This window comes from Balaenoptera borealis, assembly GCF_965194805.1.
Source record: "Balaenoptera borealis genome assembly, chromosome: 13".
Classification (NCBI taxonomy): Eukaryota; Metazoa; Chordata; class Mammalia; order Artiodactyla; family Balaenopteridae; genus Balaenoptera; species Balaenoptera borealis.
In genome coordinates this window covers 47,912,157-47,935,868 of record NC_138870.1, presented here as the reverse complement: position 1 = coordinate 47,935,868, position 23,712 = coordinate 47,912,157, and the positions used below count along the sequence as shown (strand labels likewise).

Here is a 23,712-nt window from a genome sequence, read left to right as displayed (position 1 = left end):
AATAAGTCCAGCATCATTTTTGACTTGTTACTTTTAAGATTTGTTCTTTGTCTTTAGTTTTTACCTGTTAGATTGTAATGAATCCAGGAGTGGATTTTGTTGTGTTTATCCTGTTTGGGGATTTCTGAGCTTCTTAACTCTAGATTTATGTCTTTTGTCAAGTTTGTGAAGCTTTCAGCCATTATTTCTTTTTTTTTTAATATAATTTTTTCTTAATCACCTTTTATTTATTTTAATTAATTAATTAATTTTATTTTTGGCTGTGTTGGGTCTTCGTTTCTGTGCAAGGGCTTTCTCCAGTTGCGGCGAGCGGGGACCACTCTTCATCACGGTGCGCGGGCCTCTCACTGTTGCGGCCTCTCCTGTTGCGGGGCACAGGCTTCAGACGCACAGGCTCAGTAGTTGTGGCTCACGGGCCTAGCCACTCCACGGCATGTGGGATCTTCCCAGACCGGGGCACAAACCTGTGTCTCCTGCACTGGCAGGCGGATTCTTAACCACTGCGCCACCAGGGAAGCCCCTCAGCCATTATTTCTTAACATATTTCACCACACTCTTTCTCCCCTCCTTCTGGGATACTGATGGCCCAAATATTAGACTTTCTGATATTTTTTACAGGCCCTTGATAATCTGTTCTCCCCCTCCCCATCTTTTTTCTTTTTATTGTTCAGATTTGATATTGATTCATATTTGATGTTTCTGTTGAAATTTGATTTGTCTTCAATTTGAACTTGATCAGTCTTCAAATTCACTAACTCTTCTCTCATTTCTGTTCTGCTATTGGACCCATCAAGTGAGTGTTATGTATTTGTTGCTATATTTTTTAGTTCTAAAATTTCCATTTGGTTCCTTTTTATAGCCTCTATTTCTTTCCTGAGACATTCTGTCTTTCTATTAGTTTCAGGAGTGTTTTCCCTACATTTTGGGAGCATATTTTATAATAGCTTTTTTAATAGCTGTCAGATAATTTCTACATATGTGTCACCTCCATGTTGTATCTGTTCATCTCTCTTCCTATGCAGATTGAGATTATCTTGGTACTTTGGATGCTAAGTAATTTTGGATTATATCTTGAAATTTTTGAATATTATTAGGGTCTGGGTCTTGTTAAATGCCATGGTGAATGTTGACTTTTATTTTAGCAGACACTTGACGTGGTTGGGTTCAGCTTGCGAATTCTGTCCAGCCTTCAGTGGATGGTGATTCCAAAGTTATTTCAGTTTTCTTAGTTTTTACAGTGCTATTTAGATCTGCTTTGCATGTGCACTACCCCTTAACTCATATGGGACTTGACTGGTGGCTATTCTCATAGTTCAAAGTGACCTACTATTAGGAGATACATGGTGAATTGTTTTAGGTGTGAGAGGTCATTATGAGAACATCTCAAATAGTTCTGAAAAAAATGTATACATACATGCCTGCATGTGTGTACTAAATCTGTATGTGAATCTGGGTGACTGTTGTACTATTTTTGCAAATTATCTGTATGTTAAAAACTTCTCAAACAAAAATTTGGAGGCAAAAAATACATATATAGGTCAGAAACATGCCATTCCTCTGCTTAAAAACTCCCAGTAGCCTCTCATCTCACTAAGTAAAAGCCAGATTCCTTTTAGTGGTCGTTTGGCCCTTCAAGATCAGCTTTCTCACCCCCTATTGGTTTTTCGTCTCATTCAGAGTAAAAGCCAGAATTCCTTTTTTTTTTTTCCTTCTTCTATATGACCCTTAGTTTATTTATCTTATATTCCTAGAACTTATTGTAGTGTTTGGCCAATAGTAAGAATACAAGCACACAACAAACGTGTTTGAATGAATGACTGGTTGTGTCTTTGTGACAGGTTTTATTATTTTCCTCAGGATGTCTGAACCCCACCTGTATGTTATTTTGTGTTATTGCAGGCCTTGTACCACCTGTAATGTCTATTACCTGCTGTAGCAATAGAGATCATTACTACCTCTCCTTAGGCTCTTAAAAATTAGGACCTGAAAGTCATTTCTAAGTCCCGGAGCCATGCATACTTTCAAGAACTATTACTCTCCTTTCCTGGTGTCCTTTGTACCACTTTCTTCATTTCAATCTGTTTATCCTCATTCCCATCCATATGCTCTATTCTCATTCTTTTTCATCAGTTCTATCAGTAAGGTACCTTCATGGTTTCCTCATTATTCCGTTTTATAACTAAAGTGTTCTCCCCATCATTCTGGGGGCAGATATGGGGGGAGGAACAGATAGCTACTGGTATCCTGTGTTCAAAATGAAAAATGATTTTATTAAATATAGCTTTCTGGAAAGAAAATTCTCTGTAACTAGATTTGCCCTTAGTTTCTAAAGTTCAGCCCAGTACCTTTTAGGCAAAGACCATTTCTCTGGCCTCAATTATGTTGCAGGAGAGAAAAAGGCAAAGTAAATTTAAACATGAACTTTTAATTCAATACACATCCACAGCTCGTTATTCTTCCCTAATAAGACTCTATTTTGGCATCTCAACATATGTAGCAGAAAAGAGCTGGTGCTGTGTCTTTAAAAACTATCCTCCAAGCAGTGTGGAGGCAGGCTTGTCACTGAAGTGCTTGAATGAGAGCGAGAAGAGGAGGTGGAAGGGGGTGCTCTTGTAGCGTGTGTGTGTTCCCGCACACGCGCGCTCACACATGTGAGTGTGACTGTTGGCAGAGCTCTAGGTGGCATCCTTCTGAACAGCTGGGCCATGGTCTGCTTCAGAGCTGCTTGTCAGAGCAATTAGCTTGCTAGAGACGCAGCAGCAAGGATCAGTAGCGTTTCATTCAAGGGTGATGGGGGCGGGAGGGGACTGTGGGCGGGGGAAGAGGCACAGGTTTCCCAGAAGGAATTTCTTCCGGCAAAATTCCTGCAGAACAGATTCTTACAATGAAGTCTCCATTAATAATGTGAGCTCGCTGTTGGTTTAAGTGCAGATCCATCTGGGGTGAGTTTTGGATAATTTTCTCTTTATATAAAAGTCCTTGAACTCCACAGACTGGGTAGGGAAGAAGCTAGAAAGATATCTTTTGTATCTTGGCCAGTTTAACTGTATAATACACATTTGGGAAATTAGATAATTTTCAAGTGTTAAGTATGTGAGGATTTTGTAGGCATTTTTGTTTTTTATCTTTAAAATATTTTTAAAATTAGGTGTGCTAGAACTTTTACTCTAGTCTTTTTCTACCTCTTCTATGGCTATTTCAAGTGATGCTTCATTCAGATTTAGGTTATAAGAATAGTGGTGATTTCTATTCTTTTTGGTGATGCTGTTGACACACATTGCAGGAAGCAGGGAATTCCCTATAAATATCCTTCACTGTGTCATTCCACAGCTATCCACACCCAGTTGGTGAATATGTTTCTCTGTCCTATGTCTTTACATAACTGTCCCCTAGTCTTTAAATGTGTTGAGAAGAAACATGTCACCTTTGCTGTGTCTAGGAAGCTTTTTTGATTATGAACATCTTAGGAGTAATTTATTCAGCCTTTTTACTGAAACATGCCTTTTGACGTTGAGGTTGTCATAAGAATTTCCTGTGGGTTTACTGCTTCTTATTTTGGATTACTTGTTTGTTTCTTATAATTGGTTTGTTTTTGTTTGCTGGCCTTGGTTTCTAAAGAGTGCAGAGATGGGATTCCCTCTGCCTCCAGTGACGTAGTGATTTTGTTTGCAGTCTTTTTCTTCTGAGAGGGAGGGGACAGAGAGAAGGAAGAAGAAAAATCCATCCGAAGTGGTGCGTTCTCCCATCTATGCCTAACTGGGTACCGTTGAACAGAGCTGAAGCCAAAGTGGGATGTTGTTAATGATAGGGATGCTCTTTTGTTTGTTTCCTTTTTGAATAGGCTGAGGCCAAAGTCAGGATTGCTGAAGCAGAGTGCCTGAATTAACCCTGTATGTCCTGCTGCTAATGAATTTTACTTAATTGCTTTTTGTAAATATGGAATGAAAAAGAGCTCGTAAGCAGGTTTCTGGAACCTAGCAAACATGAGTAATTCTAGGTTGGGTTTTGGAATTTGGAATTTTTCTACCTTATTTGCACTGGTCCTGAGCAGGCAGTTTGTACGCTGTTTCTCAGACCTCAAAAATAGGTAGCTATATAAAATTCCTTGCCACTGTAGTTAGAGTGAAACCCTCATTTTTGAATGTATGAAGCTAAAGTAAAGCTTAGGAAGAAATTGTTATACTCTTAGGTGTGGACCTAACTTACCTTTTTTGGAGTAAGAGTTTGGGCTTCCAGTTCCTTTTTATGCAACTCCACATTAATAATATGATCTCTGGAGGACTACCTGCAGAGGCCAGTGTGAAAAATTCAGTAGACTAGAGCCTAGGAATATTTTAGGTTTGCCTGTGGATGTGTTTGGATAACATATGTTGAAAAGTGCCTTTAAGAACTTGCTGGTTTACTTTCTGTCCTGATACTCTTTTCTGTTCTGTGCTCTCATTTATTCTAAGTTCTCTGTGTTAAGTGAAAAGAGTAATGTCTGTTTTTTAGCTTACATTATGCAGTCCTATTGTTATGGTAGTTCAATTAATATTTATTACAGCCATAAATATTTCAAACTAACAAAATTCTAGTTTTATTTGGGGAGAAGGAGGGGGAAGAAAAAGAAAGACAATCTTACGGTAAACCAAGAGCATTCTGGAAGAATAACCTATTTAGAAGGTTGCCAGAAACCAGGGCTATAAGGGTTAATAGAAATTCTACTGCATCCTTGCATCTCAATATTGCTGCAGATATGTGGATAATTTCTTGCTAGCTTTTCAGGAAACCCCTGTCGTGGACAACCCTCATTAATTGTTGCTGGGAGACTGCTCTGACGTCACTGGGAGCAGTTCCCCATCTGCAACGAGGACAGGAATAGCCTTTGAGGGGGAAGAAAACTGCTGTGAAGTTAAAAGATGACGGTTTTGTTAACTTGGTATTCCTTCCATTTGGGAGTGGGTGGGATAGACCTAAAGTCTTCTTAAATGTTTCAGTCATTAGCAATGGAAAAATTATTAAGAGGTCTTTTTGTTTCAGCTGAAAGTACCTTTTTTAATCTTCATTTTCTAACCATCAAGGTTTTAGAAAAGGTCAAGGAAAGAAAAGCTGTTGAAAGATGTTGGAGAAGTAAGATTTGTTTCTTTTTATCCTTCCTTTTTTTCACTTTTTTTTTTTTAAAAGGAAAAAGAAAAGATCAAGGACTGCTTTTGCAAAAAATGTTTAGCATCACCTTGTTTGGGATAATTAAAAATGTGATATATGTTGGAAGAACTTTCTGGCAAAATTGATAGGGACTATTTCTGTGCCTAAAAGTTACCATAAGTACTTCTCTCCAAAGTGCTCCTCTCCTAGCCCACCTACACTCACTGATTTATAGCCTGTTTAGGAGCTTCTTTTTTGGAAAAGCACATATAGTAGCTAATAAATGCTTGGACTCTGGATTTTGGCTGCCTGAGTTCAAATCCTAGCTATGCCAATTGCTGGTTCTGTGACCTTGGACAAATTACTTAACCTCTCCATTTCTTCATATGTAAAATGTGTGAAATGAAGATAATAATAGTATCCACCTCCTAGGATTGTTTTGACGATTAAAAGAGTTAATACATGTAAAGCCTTTAAGATAGTTCCTGGTCATCTTAAAGGCTTACTTAGCATTAGCTATTATTAATATTTAGAAATTAAACAGGAATATACCATTTGTATCTTCAGATCACCTGTAATTTTTGAGGAAGCCAGAAGAGATTTTCAAGCCATGTAGGATGTTGCATGTTTAAAATGAATATAAGTATAATCTAAATATTTAAGCTTAAAATTGACACTCTTGATCCTCTTAGGAAGTATCTTTTCTAATTTGATGCTCATAGGCCACATTGCAAACACCTTCCCTCAGATTAACAGCTCTGTTTTTCTTTCTTTGGCCATCATTGATCTTTTGACTTCTGTAGATGATGACTGGTTTTTTTTGTTGTTTGTTTGTTTGTTTTTGTTTTTTACTTTCTTCCATTGGTTCTGATCTACTTTAAAATCTTAGGACACTTGCCTTTGGTGTCTACCTCTGAAACTTTGTGTCCTCTGCTTTTCTCTATGTATGTTGATGTGGTGGTGTTCTTTCTCCATATATTTATGAGAGTATAAGGTTTATATGAAGTCCTGTGTATCAAGACTCCTTAAATCAACTAGCTTAAAAAATCTAGGCTCTTTAATTTTTGTCAGTTTGATTACTATGTGTCTTGACATGTCTCTCCTTGGGTTAATCCTGTATGGGACTCTCTGCACTTCCTGGACTTAGGTGACTGTTTCCTTTCCCATGTTAAAAAAATCTAGGATCTTAAATGGACCAAATATCAAATCACAAATGTTAAAATATCCAATATGTCCATGCCCTTTTACCTTCTTTTAATTTCATATTAAAGACTTAGAGTGTTACTCTTTTGTGGTTTTTGAGGCTTCGCCTTTTGGATTGCTGTCTAAGCTACAGAGGTACACTGACAAGAGCTAGTAATGTGTGTAACATTTATAGTGAAGAAAATACCTTTCTGTGTAAAGTTTTATTCTTTCCTCCCTATTAATTTTCTTAAGCCAGTGAGTTTTAAGGAGTACTGGTTACATATCTTTTCCAGTGGAATATATGGGGAAAGAGAGTTAATATTATTAAAAAGGAGAGCATAAATTGAAGAAAAATAAAAAGAAGGACTACCCAGGTGAATGTCCTTAAAGTCTAGGCAGGCACTGCCAAGGGATGTGCTAAGTGGACATTATGTGTTGCTGGGGGAACGTTGAGAAACACTGTGATTAGATAATGCGACTGACCTTGCTTCTGGAGTAAACTAAGGGGGAAATCTTTTATCTCCGAAACTCTTGAACATATTTATCCTAGGGAGTTGATGAGAAATGTGAATAAAGATTTAGGTACAAAGATACTCATTACAGCATCATTTTATTATAAAAATTAACAGCTTCCTGAATATCCAGTAAGAGGGAAATGGTTAAATAAATTGTGGTACATATATGTAGTAGAATATTAGATAGTTATTAAAATGACTTTGGTAGAAGTAATTAATGGGGAAAATGGTCACAGTTCTAGTAATAGAAAAAAGCATGGTATAAAAATGTTCTGTATAATGTAAATTACATAAAAATTATTAGGTATGGAAACATCCAAATGGATACAATTTCCATTCGAATATGGAAGCAAAGTTTAGAAAAACATATCTCAGAACATTGGTGTTATTAATAGCAGTTATCTCTGAGTTACAGAGTATGGGTAATTTTTCTTTTCTACTTCTACTTGTGTGTTTTCTATAAGTATAAAGAAGCCTATAGTACTTCTCTAATCATAAAAGCCTTTCTGTTAGTATCTGAAAGTAAAATTTCAGAATGTGTTAAAGTGAAAACAAATGTGATGACACATAAATTCCTAAGCATAGTGTTTGGATCACAGTAAATGCTTAATAAATGATAGCTTCTGCGTACTGAGGAAGATCGCCTCCTATGATCAGAGCCCTTTCATATTGGGAGGCAACATCACTGAGATAGTATACTATTCATGCAGCTTTTTGTCTTTCCGAGGTCGATAAATATGTTGTTCTTCTGTATGTACTGGCCCAGGATATTAAAAAAATAAAAAGTTGTAGGACCAGAGTGAAATGTTTTGTGTTGTCTTATGAAGGTATAAAGGAAACTGATGTAGAGAGGGCCTAGTAGTGATTTTCTGCAGTGACTTAAAAAATTTTTTTAGCTTTGATATAATTTATTTTTTATTTTTAAAATTTATTTATTTATTTTTGGCTGCATTGGGTCTTCATTGCTGCACATGGACTTTCTCTAGTTGTGGCGAGCAGGGGCTACTCTTCGTTGTGGTGCGCAGGCTTCTCATTGTGGTGGCTTCTCTTGTTGCAGAGCACAGGCTCTAGGCATAGGGGCTTCAGTAATTGTGGCTCACGGGCTCTAGAGTGGAGACTCAGTTGTTGTGGCGCGTGGGCTTAGTTGCTCCGTGGCATGTGGGATCTTCCCGGACCACAGATCGAACCCCTGTCATCTGTATTGGCAGGCGGATTCTTAACCACTGTGCCACCAGGGAAGTCCCTAGCTTTGATATAATTTATGACTCCCACTGTAAGTTGCTTTTATCCCCCTTTCTGGGTTGCCTCCTTAAGAATTCTTGGGAAATTTGAAACAGTATAACAGAAAAGATTTTCTTTGTTCTAGGAATTTCTGTTCCTTCTCAAGTTAGTCTAACCATATGGGCCCCTTGGAACTCAGTGCTGATAAAAAAGAAATGTAGATTTCCCTCTACTTTGGACTTGCTTGGGAACTGAGATGTGCATGTAAGAAACTATCAATACTTTCAGCATGCGAAAAACATACTGGAAATACACGTCAGTGGCTATTTTTACTGAGCAGTAGTGTCAGATATTCTTTTTTTTAACTTTTTATTTTATATTGGAGTATAGCCGATTTACAATGTTGTGATAGTTTCAGGTGCACAGCAAAGGGACTCAGCCATACATATACATGTATCCGTTCTCCCCCAAACTCCCCTCCCATCCAGTCTGCCACATAACATTGAGCAGAGTTCCCTGTGCTATACAGTAGGTCCTCGTTGGTTATCCATTTTAAATATAGCAGTGTGTACATGTCGATCCCAAACTCCCTAACTATCCCTTCCTCCCAGCCTTCCCCCCGTGTCAAATGTTTTTAATATTTGACAGTTTATTCTTCATAATCACTATAGTTCTTAATATGTGACTTGTACAATAAATACATGTTTAGTAAGTAGTCATAGACAAAAATGACTATAGTCTCTTAACACCATGGCTTTTGTGCCTGAGACCATTTTCTCTTCCAGAATGCAAAATAATGTGAATGTACTTAATACTATAGAAATTTACACTTAAAAATTATTGAAATGATAATTTTTATGTTATATGTATTTTACCACTGTTAAAACAAAAAACACAACAGCGTGAGCCAGATGAAAATGTGCAGTTTCCAAGCTAATTATGACCCTGACACCTCAGATTCTGTCTACTTCTCAGCATTCACTTACTACCGTATACCAGGAGATGGGGACCAAAGTTGCTTGTTACAGCCAGAGATATTATATCAATTATTGGCAAAAAGCATGCAAGGAAAGGGGAATACCTTGTAATACATCAGGTGGATTTTAGAATGTTAATGAGCACCACTGAGGAGAAGGATGGCCTTTTTGGTCTAGTCTCCTCATCTAGTTTATAATTATCTTGAATCCTCTTTGCTTCAAGGAGATCTGTAGCTGAGGGAGAAGGAATTGGGAATTGAATGTGAAGAGCAAAGGTATTACAGTAGCTCTTCCCTGTCCATGGGGGATATGTTCCAAGACCCCCAGTGGATGCCTGAAACCTGGATAGTACCAAGCCCTGTATATACTATACTTTTTCCTATGCATACATACCTATGACAAAGTTTAATTTATAAATTAGGCACAATAAGAGATTAACAACAACAATAATAAAATAGAACAATTATAACAATATATTAATGAAAGTTTTGTGAATATGGTCTCTCTCAGAATATCTTATTGTACGAATTTAATACCTTTTCCATCTTAACTAAGCACTAACCATGCACTGTGGCCATAACTTTTACAGTTTGAGGTGTGACCGCAAAATTAGCACAGATTTATTTTTTCTTTTTCACAATTTCACAGAAGATTCATTCTTAGCAACCTCAGCATATGATTTTTTTTTCTTTCCTTATTAAGTTGAGAACTTTCACCTTTTCACCTAAAGGGAGCACTTTATGGCTTCTCTTTGGCGTATCCAAATTGCCAGCATCACTACTTGTGCTTTGGGGCCATTATTAAGTAAAATAAGGCTTACTTGAACACTAGCACTTTTGATACCATGACAGTCGATCTGATAACTGAGAAGGCTACTAAGTAACTGACAGGTGGGATACGGAGGGACAAAGGAATGATGCCAGTCTTGGGCGGGACTGAGTGGGATGGCACAAGATTTCGTCATGCTATTCAGAACAGCGCTTATGAATTATTTCTGGAATTTTCCATTCAGTATTTTTGGACTTCAGTTGACTGTGGGTAACTGAAACCAAGGAAAGCAAAGCTGCAGAAGTGGGGGTGGGGGGGACACTACCGTATTTCCTCATTTGGACATAGCAGTTTTTTCTCTAAGCACAGTGGAGCGTGATGGGGGAGGGGAGTGTAGAAAAGAGGACTGATATCATAGAATTACAGGAACTGTATGAGCTGACTTTGATTTGAGAATATGGAAAATAAGAGCCTGAAATCTGTGAGTTTTGATGATGATTTTAACATTTCAAAGAAAGTTATGGGAAACTTACAAAGGTTAGCAGTCTTAAAACGTTTAGCTTTTTCCATATACTATAGCATGGGAAGCTTCAATATTGGGATTTCAGCTGGGCAGCACTTTACTTATACTAATCCCACAATTTATCCTAGTGATGGTTTTTCACAGTACAAGGATTCCTGAATTTCTCCTTTGAAATTAAACAAGGGAAGATTTCTGGAGTTTGGAGGATCCTTTGTTATTTGCATAGATTCATTGTCATTGCTATTCACTCTTTCCCCCTACTATTCATTTTTAGTATATCAGAATGGCAGCATTGCTTACTTGTCTGTAGAGACTATTCTTTGATAATATTTGCAGCAGTTTCTGTGGAAAGTGTTTTATTAAAAAAAAAAGAGGAGGCAAGGGGAATATCATCTTGTACCTCTTAGTGATAGAGCCTGTTGCCATGGAGTCCTGGATCAGATTGGCTGACCTGGGGGCCAATGAGCAGTTAGAACATAAACACATCATCATTTAACCTTGCAGAATTCATTTAGTCAGTGATATATGACATTAATACCATAACTGTATATAAAGCTGTAAATAAAATGTTTCCAGAATGGTATAAGGTGGTTTTCTCTTATTTTTCAAAATTTGCTGCTTAATGTAAACAATGTAATAATACATAGCTTCTTACTTTGATTTGATTGGGAAAAGATATGGTGGGAAATACCTATCACCTGTCTGTGAATTGAGTTGCTGCTGCAGTCAGTTGGGCTTATGCCAAGTCTAAGTCAAACCCTGGCCTCTAGACCAGAGGAGATTTGTCTTTGATATCTGAAGCTGCCTTGCTTATTTTGGTAGCTTTAGAGCTGAGTCAGAAATTGGCAGCTTTTTTCTTACTTGTTTTTCCTTTTCTCTTCCACTCTGATATGGTAGTCCCTGTAAATGTTATATTTGCACACTATTTGGTCTGGAGTTAGAGGATTAGCTGGGAGTAGCTTCTGTATTCTCCATCTTCACTTCTCTAGCTTGTTCATATTTATTGACATACGTCTGGGAGATTTCACTTAACTCAGCATAAGTTCCTTGTCATAGCAGATCATGGCATGTATCTTCTCCTGTACCTTATTGCTTTAGAGACTGAGAATGATTCATTCATACAAAGAAAATACCCCTTCTAGATCTTGTAAATGAAAGAAGTCAAGAGTATTGTATTTTTCTTCTTACATTTTATGTCAGGGATACTTGAGAAGTTATGGTGGGTCTTGTTCTCCTCTCCTCCAGTGTTTCCATGCTTGGCTATTTATAGATTTGAAGGATTGAAAGAGACTTCAAGAGATCCATGAGTTTGTTCCCCTCTTTTGAACTATTCAAGTCTCTATGAGTGAGATGCGAACTTCTCATTATACCATCGCTTTCTGTCTCAGAGGAATAAAACCAAACTTCAGATTTATCTGTTAAGCAAAGAGGAGCAAAAAGTCTGTTTGATATCTGGCTAACTTTTTGTGAGGGAGACCTTAGAAAAGTAGGATAGGAAGTGTTTGGGGTTTTGTAATTTTAGTTATTTTGACCAGAAAAAGGCTCCCTGAGATGGCATCTGAGTAAAGACCTGAAAAGACTGAGTAAGCAAGCCATGCTCTTATCTGGGGGAAGACCATTCCAGGCAGAAGGAAGGAGCAGTAAAAGCAATCACTATAAAGTGGGTTTAGGGCACAAGGAGGAGCCAATGTGATTGAAACTGCATATATTGGAGAAATAGTAAGAGATGGGATCAGAGGGCAAATTAGTGGTCAGATTATTTAAGGTCTTGTAGGTCATTTTAAGAACTCAGGTTTTGCTCTGAGTGAGATGGGGATCCATTGGAGAGTTTTGAGCAAAGCTATAACATGATCTGAAACTGTTTTTACACAATTACTCTGGTTGCTATGTTTAGAAAATACTGTAGGGGAGCAAGATTGGAATCAGGAGACCAGTTAGAAGGCTATCAGCCAAGAGAGATGGTGGCTTGGACCAGGGTGGTAGCAGTGGAAATGTAGAAAGTCATCAGATTTTGGTTATATTTTGAAGTTAGAGTCAACAGGATTTGCTCCTTGATCATTTTGGTCTTCAGTTTACTCTTCTATAAAGAGAATGGTGATATCTACTTGTAAAATGTCTAGCCCTGTACACACAATAGAGTGATCAATGATAAACTTTCTAGAAGTGATGCCTCTTTAGGATCTGAGCCATCAAATGTTGTGTGTTCTTTAAACATCATGAGTAACGTGTCTGAAGGAACCAGCCACTCTTCATTGATCCATCTCTTGCCTTAGGTGTATGCTTACAGCTATATCGAACATTGGAGCTCTTCCTTTTGAAAGAAGCATTTACCTAAATCGACTTTTTAAAAACAATTCTTAAAATACCAAAGTATCAAGCAAAGTAGGAAACCAAGTACAGTAAGTGGTAAATAGGCAGTAAAAGACTGCAAGTAAGAAAAAAGATAAGAATTCTAATTCTCATTAAAATAGGCAAGGATCTCACCTATGCAGAATAATGTGGGTTCAATACTGATTGGGAAATGGGTGTATAAAAGGTGCCAATTCCAAATGGAAATATGTTTGTTCATAAGAGAAAAACAGTACCACTGAACAGCCAGGAAGAGGGGTCTCTCAAGTATCTTTCTTTACCTTCTTACTGTAGAATAGGATTAGGAGGAACTAACATTTACTTGAGCATACTGTGTGTAGGCACATTACATTTGCTATGTGATTTTCCAATGACTCTATGAGATACGTATCATGTCTAATCTTACAGATAAGGAGGCTGAGGCTTAGTTACATGGTTAATAAGTTGTAGAAACATTAGTCTTATAGCCAAATTATGTCAAACTACAAAGTCCATAAACGTATCCACTATAACATGCTTACTGCCCTTTATACTCTAGAGATTGAATGTTCTTTATTTTGATGGGTGCTGCCCCTAACTCACCCTTTAATGATGCTCAGCCTTTTCCTTGCAGCAGAGGTAGTATTGGAGCACGAGGGTGATGCTTTTATATCCTCTGTAAAAGTACCAAATTTCCCTTATTTTACCTCTTCCCTCCCAAGTACGTATAAGCTCCAGGTTGTTGCTACAGGATTCCTTGCTTATAGGAATTGACTAATTGTGTACTGTTATTTTCATCATTATTATTATTTTGAGTGTGTGTGTGCTGTGAATATATATTACAGCAAAACTTAAATAGTATCTTAAACAAGACAGAAGTGTATTTTTCTGTCACATTCAGGAAATCCAGAGGGAGCCAGTCCAGTCCAGGGTTGGTCTAGTCAAGGACTCAGGTTTCTTCTGTTGCCCCACTGTCTATGGTTTTCAATCCTACTATCACCTCACAGTCTCAGATGGCTGCTGAAGTGCCAGCCTTTTACTTCTACATTCAAGCCAGCAAGAATTAGGGATGAGTAAAGAAGGGCCATTCACTTCCATTAAGGATACTTCATAGAAGTTGTATTTACTACTTGTATTAGTTTCCTAGGGCCGCTGTAACAAAATACCATAAACTGGATGGCGTAAACAACAGAAATTTATTTTCTCACAGTTCTGGAGGCTAGAAGTCTCAAGATCAAGATGTCAGCAGATTTGGATTTTCCTGAAGTCTCTCTTCTGGATTTTCAAATGGCCTCCTTTTTACTGTGTCCTCACATGGTCTTTTCTCTGTGCCTACACATCTCTGGTGTCTCTTTGTGTGTCTCAATTTCCTCTTATAAGAATACCAGCCAGATTAGGCCTTGTTTTAATTTAATCACCTCTTTAAAGGCCCTATCTCCAAATACAGTCAGGTTCTGAGGTATTGGGCGGGGGTGGGGGGTTGGGGTTGTGTGGTGTTAGGGCTTCAACATATGAATTTTGAGGGGACACAATCCAACCTATAACAATACTTCTTTCTCCTTACATCCCATGGACTAGAACCTAGTCACACACTCATTTTTAGCTATAATGGAGGTTGGGATATGTGTAGCATTTTTATAGGCAGCCATGTGCCCAACTAAAAATCAGTAGTTGGGGACTTCCCTAGTGGTCCAGTGGTAAAGAATCCGCCTTACAATGCAAGGGACGCAGATTCGATCCCTGGTCAGGAAACTAAGATCCTACATGCCGCGGGGCAACTAAGCCCACGCGCCACAACTACTGAGCTTGCGTGTCTCAACTAGAGAGCCTGCATGCCGCAAACTACACAGCCCACGTGCTCTGGAGCCCGCACAACTAGAGAAGAGAAAACCCACACGCCGCAACTAGACAGAAGCAAGCCCACGTGCCGCAAGGAAAGATCCCGCATGCTTCAATGAAGATCCAGCGTGCCGCAACTAAGACCCAATGGAGCCAAGAATAAATAAAATAAATTTTTAAAAAATTTTGTTTTTAAATCAGTAGTTGTATTGAGGAAGAGGTGATTGGCTATTGGGGAATAAATAGCAGGCTCTCCTTCGCAGCAGAGGCTTAAGGAGTAATGATTCTTAAAGTTTTCCAGTTCCTTCATGTGAAATTAGATTGTTCTTATCTTACTTCTCTGGCCAAACTCAATTCAATTTTATTTTATTTTATTTTATTTTATTTATTTATTTTTAAAATTTATTTATTTATTCATTTATTTAATTTTTGGTTGCATTGGGTCTCCGCTGCTGCACGTGAGTTTTCTCTAGTTGCTGAGAGCAGAGGCTACTCTTTGTTGTGGTGTGCGGGCTTCTCATTGTGGTGGCTTCTCTTGTTGCGGAGCACGGGTTCTAGGTGCACGGGCTTCAGTAGTTGTGGCACATGGGCTCAGTAGTTGTGGCTCGCGGGCTCTAGAGCACAGGCTCAGTAGTTGTGATGCACGGGCTTAGTTGCTCTGCGGCATGTGGGATCTTTCCAGACCAGGGCTCAAACCTGTGTCCCCTGCATTGGCAGGCGGATTCTTAACCACTGTGCCACCAGGGAAGCCCCTCACATTCAATTTTAGATTTTGAAAGAGTCTTTTAATACTAAACTGTTGGCTTAGGTGTCCTCTCCACCTAATAGGTGGTAACATTGATCTCTAAGTTCATCACAGTAGGGCAATACAGACTTAGTTGCGTGGTGTTTAAGTTAAGCAATAGAAGGCATCTTGAAATGCCATGAACAGTAGATAAATTGTGATTTTTTTTTTTTCTTTCCCAAAATGTCTTGTCTGGGTTTAGTTAGGAGCAGTTTTGCCAGGGTGTGGGAAAGGACAGTATGAACTTTCAAGGTCTTTTCCATCCCTAAGATTCTGTGATAGTTTCTACATAGTGGCATTACTATGATAAAGCTAAATAAAATAGAAGCAGCAGAGGTTCTTCATTGTTTGAGCACTGCTGCTTTTTGTCTGAAGAGGAGGAAATATGATTTGTTCTGTTTCGCTCAAGGAAGTAAAATGGGCATTTTGGTCCAAGAATGTAGAGAAGCCGTTAGAAACTGAAACGAAGCCCAACTAACACTTCAGTCCATCGATCAAAGCACCTGTAGTTCTCATTTCAGGGCAAGTACAACCATCACAGATATTGAACAAAGAGAGTACATGTCCAGAACATTTTAATCTTGTTTCTCTGTTTACTTTGCCTAAGGAATTGCTCTGGACATCAGCCAACTCCTGTGGCCTCCCTTACACACCAGTGAATCCTTTTGCATTTATAGAGCAGAATGATTTTCTCATGCTTCCCTGATTTAGAAAATTGGCATAATTGTTATTATTGTTGTTGTTATTTTTATTGGCCTAGTACTAGTGAAACCTATGACATTTGACTTCTGAAATCCTTAAAGGACTTGGTGACTGTCACATAACTAGCTTTACGTGTTCCATAAGTACTTTATACTCTACTCCCTCACATTCTGCTTTCTCTCTGAAGAGAAGGGAGCGTTGGACCCATATCCCTCATAACTCAGTAGGGCCTTCTTTCTTGTCCTTCTCCCAAGGGCGGTTGAACCAGTTTTCCTTTTCAGGTATGCAGTTATCATACTGTTTTTGTTTTTCATCCTTTGGGCACTGTAGTGAAAAGAACATGGGATTTTGGAATCAAGAAGACCTGGGTTTGAATTCTGGCTTCTTATACAGACTGTATGGCCCTGAACAATGTATTTCATTTATAAATAAAATGGTGATATTTTATACCTTGAGAAGATCAAATAAGATATTTTCTATAAACTATAAAAAATTTTAAGTCATGAGAGGTGACCCAGGTTGAGGGGAAAGATGGGAGAGTTTACAAGCCCCCAAATATGTCCCCCACTGACACTCTCTGAAGAGAGGCCTTGCATCTAGGCACTCCTCCCATACCTTACTTCACATCCCAGAACACTCCTGAATGTCTACCTTGGGATACCTAGAACTTTGGCTTTGGGATCAGACACAGGCTGGAATCTTGCCTTTGCCCCTCGTATCTTGGGAAAGTTATTTAATTCCTCTGAGCTTTGGTTTCTTCATCTTAGAAATGCCCTAGCAAAGAGTTTTGTTATGATTAAAGTAATGTATAGAAACAGTAATCAAAGTCATAGAAAGAATGTAGACTTTGGCATCAGCACTAGAGTTTGGGTCTGATTCTGTCATTTAGTATGACAGTAGTTAAGAAATTTGCCCAAGGTCACCAGACCTTGGGCAAATTCCTTAACTACTCTTGGCTGTATGAGTGGAAGTGCATAAAGCACCAAGTTCATAATTGCACTCAATAAACATTAATGGTTTTTCCTTTTCTCCTAACTCCAATGTCAAAGAGTGTATAAATAGGCTAGCCATCATGAGCATCTAGACAGTTTTGTTTTGTTTTTAACCTACCATTTTAACCCTATGAATGTTTTGTCCCCAGTGTTTTGACTACTAAGGGCATGTTTTTCGCTTTGTGTGTTTAAATAACATACCATAAAATGCATAAATCTTAAGCATTCAGTTAGTAAGTTTTGACAGTTATATACACCCATGTAACCACTACCTCTAACAAGATGGAATATTTCCATCACTCCTAAAGAATCCCTTATGTCTCTTTCCAATCAGTATTTTACCCCCAAACCTTTCTGATTTAAACCACTGTAGGATAGTTTTGCCTGTTCTTGAATTTCCTATAAATGGACTTATATAATATGTATTTTTGGGGAAGGAGATCCACTTTCTTCTACTTACTATATAGTTTTGAGATCCATCCATGTTTTTGAGTATGTCAGTATACACCCAGCAATGTCCCCTCATGTCTCACGGGTGATGATTGAATCACTTGCTTCTTCTCAAACGAGTCACAAAAAAAGAATTACCACGATTGATCCACCTTCTAGGGTCCAGGGATAGGGTCACCTTCCCTGATCATGTGTCCTCAGAGGAAAGCAAACACCAAAAGTTCATTTTTTAAATTGTTGAATAGTATTCTATTATATGAATATACCATAATTTGTTTATACATTCTCCTGAACCCCTAGATTTTAAATATTTTTTCAGTATGAGTATCAACTGGGAGTAATTTATTCTTGATATATAAATGAGAAAAGGACTGGAAAATTTACAGGGATTTTGCCACAGGGTATGTCAGAATTTTTAGCCTATAGCTATTTTGTTCTTTCTTGAATTCTCTCTACTTGGCCATGGATTAAAAGGGAGAAAATGAAACTGCCCTTCTTTCCCTGAGTGTCCCCTATATAATATATTCTTTTTGGCACAATGCCTAGAAGGTTTTTTATAGAGTTGATGGAAGGATATATAATCTCACTGTGCTCTGGAAGGTACTTACCTCAGCAGTCAAAAAATTTATGGGGAATATGCAGTATTCTTCCTGAAAAAATTGCCAAATCTTGGCTCCCAATCATCTTCCCCTGTATCATCCTATTTCCTCACTCCCTATCCTTGCCCTCGACTTCTGACAGTCCCCTCTGTGCAGCTTGAGCCACTGAGTGTCCTCAGGAGACACCCTGCCTTAAAATTGTGCTATTTGCCTGGGTGAAATGTACAACGTACACTGACAGGTTGCAGAGAAGCACACACCTAGGCTCTCCTGGGAGCTTAATGTCTTGCTTTGTTCTAGTTAAGTGATATATGAAATAGTTCCTTTCTCCATTGAGTAAGCCATCCACAGTGGAAATTACTTCTCTGCCTTTTAACCCTTGTCTACTGGCTTTATTCTTCCTCTTTAAAGCTTTTTCTTTGTTTCTTTTTTTTTCCTGCTAATAAATTATCTTGTCCCTTGGCTGCAACTTTTGCTTTTGTTTTGGCCCAGAAAAAATTATTTCCAGAAATCCTTATGCCCCAAGAGAAAGGAGAGCCTTCTGCATAGGATTATGGAAATGACTGTAGTTAAAGGTTATTTTGGAGAACAAAAGAGACCCTCAGCTCAAGAAATACAGTTTTGAGCTTGGTGTATCTTCTGATGGATCTTAACTCTAGAGTTAAAACTCTGACTCCTCATTACTATCTTATTCTCTCTGATCCACCCTTCTCCATGTGTTGGCAGGTTGTTGCAGTCCAGGCATCATCTGCATAAAAGACAAACCTTCAGCAGAAGATAGCCATTTTTCTAGTGGCTTTTTTTTCTTTTTTAATACAGTGGGAAGCCTTTCTTTAAAGCCACCCACCTAGCAAAATCCTCTCATGTCTCACTGGTGATGGTTGAGTCACTTGTCCCTTCCTAACCCAGACACAAAAAGGAAACAGAATTACCACGATTAGTCTAGCTAATTAAGATCCACCTTCTAGGGACTTCCCTGTGGTCCAGTGGTTAAGAATCCACCTTCCAATGCAGGGAACGCAGGTTCGATCCCTGGTTGGGGGACTAAGATCCCACATGCCATAGGGCAACTAAGCCCGCCTGCCGCAACTACGCCCGCCTGCCGCAACTACTGAGCCCGTGTGCTCTGGAGCCTGCACGCCACAACTAGAGAGCCTGCATGCCACAACTACTGAGCCCGTGCACTTTGGAGCTGGCACGCCACAAATGGAGAGCCCGCTCACTGCAACTACTGAGCCCGCGTGCTCTAGAGCCTGAGTGCCACAACTAGAGAGAAGCCTGCGTGCCACAACGAAGAGCCCGCCAGTGCAACAAAAGATTCCGTGTGCCACAACGAAGATCCCACATGCCGCAACTAAGACCCAACACAGCCAAATAAAATTAAAAAAAGAAGAAAGATCCACCTCCTAGGGCTTGGGGATAGGATTACCTTCCCTGATCATGCGTCCTCAGAGGAAGGCAAACACCAAAAGGAAATCTGGGCTAGACTGAGTGTGGGAGAAAGGGGAGATTTGGATAGGTAGCCAGTATAGTGTCTACCGTACCCTTTCTCTGCTGCTTCCTTTTTCCTCAGAGTACAGGTTACTTTGGGGACTTCCCTGGTGGTGCAGTGGTTAAGAATCTGTCTGCCAATGCAGGGGACACGGGTTCGATCCCTAGTCTGGGAAGAGCTCCTACATGGTGCAGAGCAACTAAGCCCGTGTGCCACAACTACTGAGCCTGCGCTCTAGAGGCCACGAGCCACAACTACTGAGCCCGCGTGCCACAACTACTGAAGCCCGCGCGTCTAGAGCCTGTGCTCCGCAATGAGAGAAGCCACCACAATGAGAAGCACATACACTACAACGAAGAGTAGCCCCCACTCGCCACAACTAGAGAAAGCCCGCGCGGAGCAACGAAGACCCAACGCAGCCAAAAAATTAATTAATTAATTAATTAAGTTTTAAAAAAGGAATTGCTTTGTTTTACACACCTCTCTAAGAGGCCAGTAGTCTCAGTGGAAATGACTGTCAAAATTGTTAAAAGTGGTTGCATTAATCACTGTTTTATGGACGTCTTAAAGAATCTGAAGTTCAAGTTTTCCTGTTTCCCAGTGAACAAAGAAAACCATGTGGCTCCCTACAACTTAAGTTGGAATGCGTGACCATATTCCACAGGTGGCTATTATGAAAGACCGTTTTTTGGTTTAGTTGGGATTTTTCATTAGTGCTTTGACTGAGTAACAGTGCTTGGACACCGTGAAGTTAGTCGAGGTGTCCAGATGATTGAGCCTTTTCTGCCTTATATGTAAAGAGGAGCTGCAAAGTTATCATTCTGATTGACAAATATAGCTATTTGGTAATTGAGGCCCATCCTGGAAAAAGAAACAACCAGCTGCTTTATATTTGTCCCTATCACCACCTTTTTTTTTTCCAGTTTTATTGAGATATAATTGATATATAGCTCTGTATAAGTTTAAGGTGTACTGCTTAATGACTTAACATGCATGTACTATGAAATGATTACCACAATAAGTTTAGTTAACATCCGTTTCCTCATAGAAGGTTTCCTTCTGGGGTGATGAAAATGTACTGGGACTAGATAGAGGTGATGGTTACACAACACTGTGAATGTACTAAATGCACTGAATTGTTCACTTTAAAATGGTTAACTTTATGTTGTATGAATTTTTAAAATTCAATTAAAGAAAATTTCAGGCCAAAAAAAAATTTTATTTTCTTATGAGAACTTTTAGGATGTACTCTCTTAGCAACTTTTAAATATACCATACAATTAACTATAGTCATCAGGTTGTACATTACCTCTCCAGTACTTACTTATCATATAACCGGAAGTTTGTACCTTTTGACCACCTTTATCCAATTCCCCCATTCCCCACCTCTCACCTTTTCTTTCTGACAGAGTAATCTGTTTAAGGTTATTTAAGCCTGAAAAAGAAAAATATTGAAGATCTATCATGTGGTAAAAGAAGTAAACTTAATTTTGTTTGACTCCAAGGCAGATTTAGGAGCAAGATTGAAACAGTTCATAGCTTTTTATAGGGAGAAACTATATAACAGTTAAGACTGTTTATGAAATAGTGAGTTGATCCTGTCCCAGGAGTTTTCTAGGAGAAAGAAAGTTCCTCTCAGGAACTTACACAAAGGGACTCTTCTTTGGGGAGGATGGGGAAGATTGCATGAGGCTGTATCTAAGAACCCTTCCAATTCTGATCTTTATTGATGTTTCCCAGCTAAGAGATATAGAGAAGGCATGTGCTGAGTTTTACTGTATTTCAAACTGAAGAGAATGGAGCCTTGATTTACCCATGGGGGAAAAAACAAATATATGTGTATATGCAGTTCCCACGTACAGCCAACGATCCGTAAGCTCTGTAGGGACTTCCCTGGTGGCGCAGTGGTTAAGAATCCGCCTGCCAGTGCAGGGGACACGGGTTCAACCCCTGGTCCGGGAAGATCCCACATGCTGCAGAGCAACTAAGCCCATGCGCCACAACTACGAGCCTGTGCTTTAGGGCCCGCGAGCCACAACTGCTGAGCCCGCGTGCTGCAACTGAGCCCATGTGCCACAACTACTGAAGCCCGCGCACTCTAGGACCTGCGTACTGCAACTGCTGAGCCCGCATGCTGCAACCACTGAAGCCCACATTCCTAGAGCCCGTGCTCCACAACAAGAGAAGCCACTGCAATGAGAAGCCCATGCACCGCAACGAAGAGTAGCCCCTGCTTGCCGCAACTAGAGAAAGCCCATGTGCAGCAATGAAGACCCGACGCAGCCAAAAATAAATTTAAAAATAATAATATTAAAATAAAAATAAAAAACGTAAGCTCTGTAGGTTGTAACTTTTTTTATAGAAGCCTCCAGGTCCTGAATCAATTAATTAAAAAATAAAATATCAGCCATTTTCTATTGTAACCAGTTTCTTCCAGTATTTCTCATCTTTATTTTATTATTTGTTTGTTTGTTTACTTATTTATTTTTGGCTGCATTGGGTCTTCATTGCTGTGTGCGGGCTTTCTCTAGTTGCGGTGAGTGGGGGCTACTCTTCGTTGCGGTGCACGGACTCTAGGTGCACGTGCTTCAGTAGTTGCAGCATGCGGACTCAGCAGTTGCGGTACGCGGGTCCTAGAGCACAGGCTCAGTAGTTGTGGCGCATGGGCATAGCTGCTCCACGGCATGTGGGATCTTCCTGGACCCCACGGTTCGAACCCGTGTCCCTTGTATTGGCAGGTGGATTCTTAACCACTGCACCACCAGGGAAGTCCCTATTTCTGATCTTTAAATTCAGCTGTATGTGACTTCCCTGGTGGCGCAGTGGTTAAGAATCCACCCACCAATGCAGGGGACACGGGTTCAATCCCTGGCCCAGGAAGATCCCACATGTTGTGGAGCAACTAAGCCCATGTGCCACAACTACTGAGCCTGTGCTCTAGAGCCCGTGTGCCACAACTACTGAGCCTGCATGCCACAACTACTGAAGCCCGCATGCCCTAGGGCCCGCCTGCTGCAACTACTGAGGCCATGTGCCGCAACTGCTGAAGCCCGCGTGCTCTAGGGCCCTCATGCCACAACTACTGAGCCTGCGTGCTGCAGCTACTGAAGCCTGTGCGTCTAGAGCCCGTGCTCCGCAACAAGAGAAGCCACCGCAATGAGAAGCCCGTGCACTGCAATGAAGAGTAGCCCCCGCTCGCTGCAACTAGAGAAACCCTGTGCGCAGCAACGAAGACCCAACACAGCCAATCAATCAATCAATCAATCAATAAAAAGAATTTAAATTCAGCTGTATGACTATGATTGTATGAATGACTCTCTGGCCTTTTAAACTAAGTCTTCAGGCAGCTGCTCAGTAGCCACCAAGAGGTGAACAAAGCAATAATCTTTGCAGACTAACTTATGCCAGGATGAGGTTACCCATGCTTCTTAAGAGCCTTCTGGGTCTTATCCGTGAAACTGATTAGAAGGAGGAAAAATTGTCTAGCATGACAGTTTTCTTGAAGCATTGCTGTTTGTTTAGCTTGGTTTCTAGAGTCACATGGAATAAACAGGATATCTGGGAAGGTTTCCAGTCTTATCTTTTTAAAGAAAAGAAAGAAATATTTAGGATTCAAGTACAGTCAGTAATCCGTGAAGGAGAAACCTCTATTATAAACCATTGTTGGAGCTAAACATTTTTGACTTTAACAGTTGTTGAGGACATGAATCTCTGTATAGAGCATCAGTTTCTGTTACTGAGTGGGTGCTTGGATTACTGTGTTGACCTCACTACAGGATTTCCCAGGTAGCGATAGCAAGTGATAAAGAGCTACCACCCCTGCACTACAAATCTCTGCATCTTTGGGAGGCAGTAAAGTGACTGAACCCAAATAGTGAATAGCAAAGCAAAGATTCTCTTCCTCCAGGGAGAGACCCAGTCTTTCTGAAGGACAGATGACTACAAAACTCTCTTCTTGCCTTTTCAGCTTGCTTAAGATAAAGGAAAGAATTTAAGATTCTATAAACATTGTCTGATTTTGCTGCTTTTTGATGGAGGAGATACTTGAAGTTGGTAACAGTGTTGTGGTTTGTGGCAGCTGTGGAAGTTCTCCTTGGGAAAGGAGAGTGATCCTCTCTGGTACTGAATAGAGCTTTATATCTTCTTTCTGGAGAGAGTCTAGTGAGTTAACTCTGTGGAGTGCTCAAGCTGAAGATGTAAGCACATTTCTGTA

The 23,712-nt window shown here is 39.6% G+C and overlaps 1 protein-coding gene across 28 annotated transcripts in view; it reads left to right on the top strand.

Moving 5' to 3' along the window:
* R3HDM2 (R3H domain containing 2) overlaps positions 1-23,712 on the top strand; it is a 148,271-nt gene that overhangs the window by 79,069 nt on the left and 45,490 nt on the right. The gene's annotated exons all lie outside the window — the stretch shown is intronic.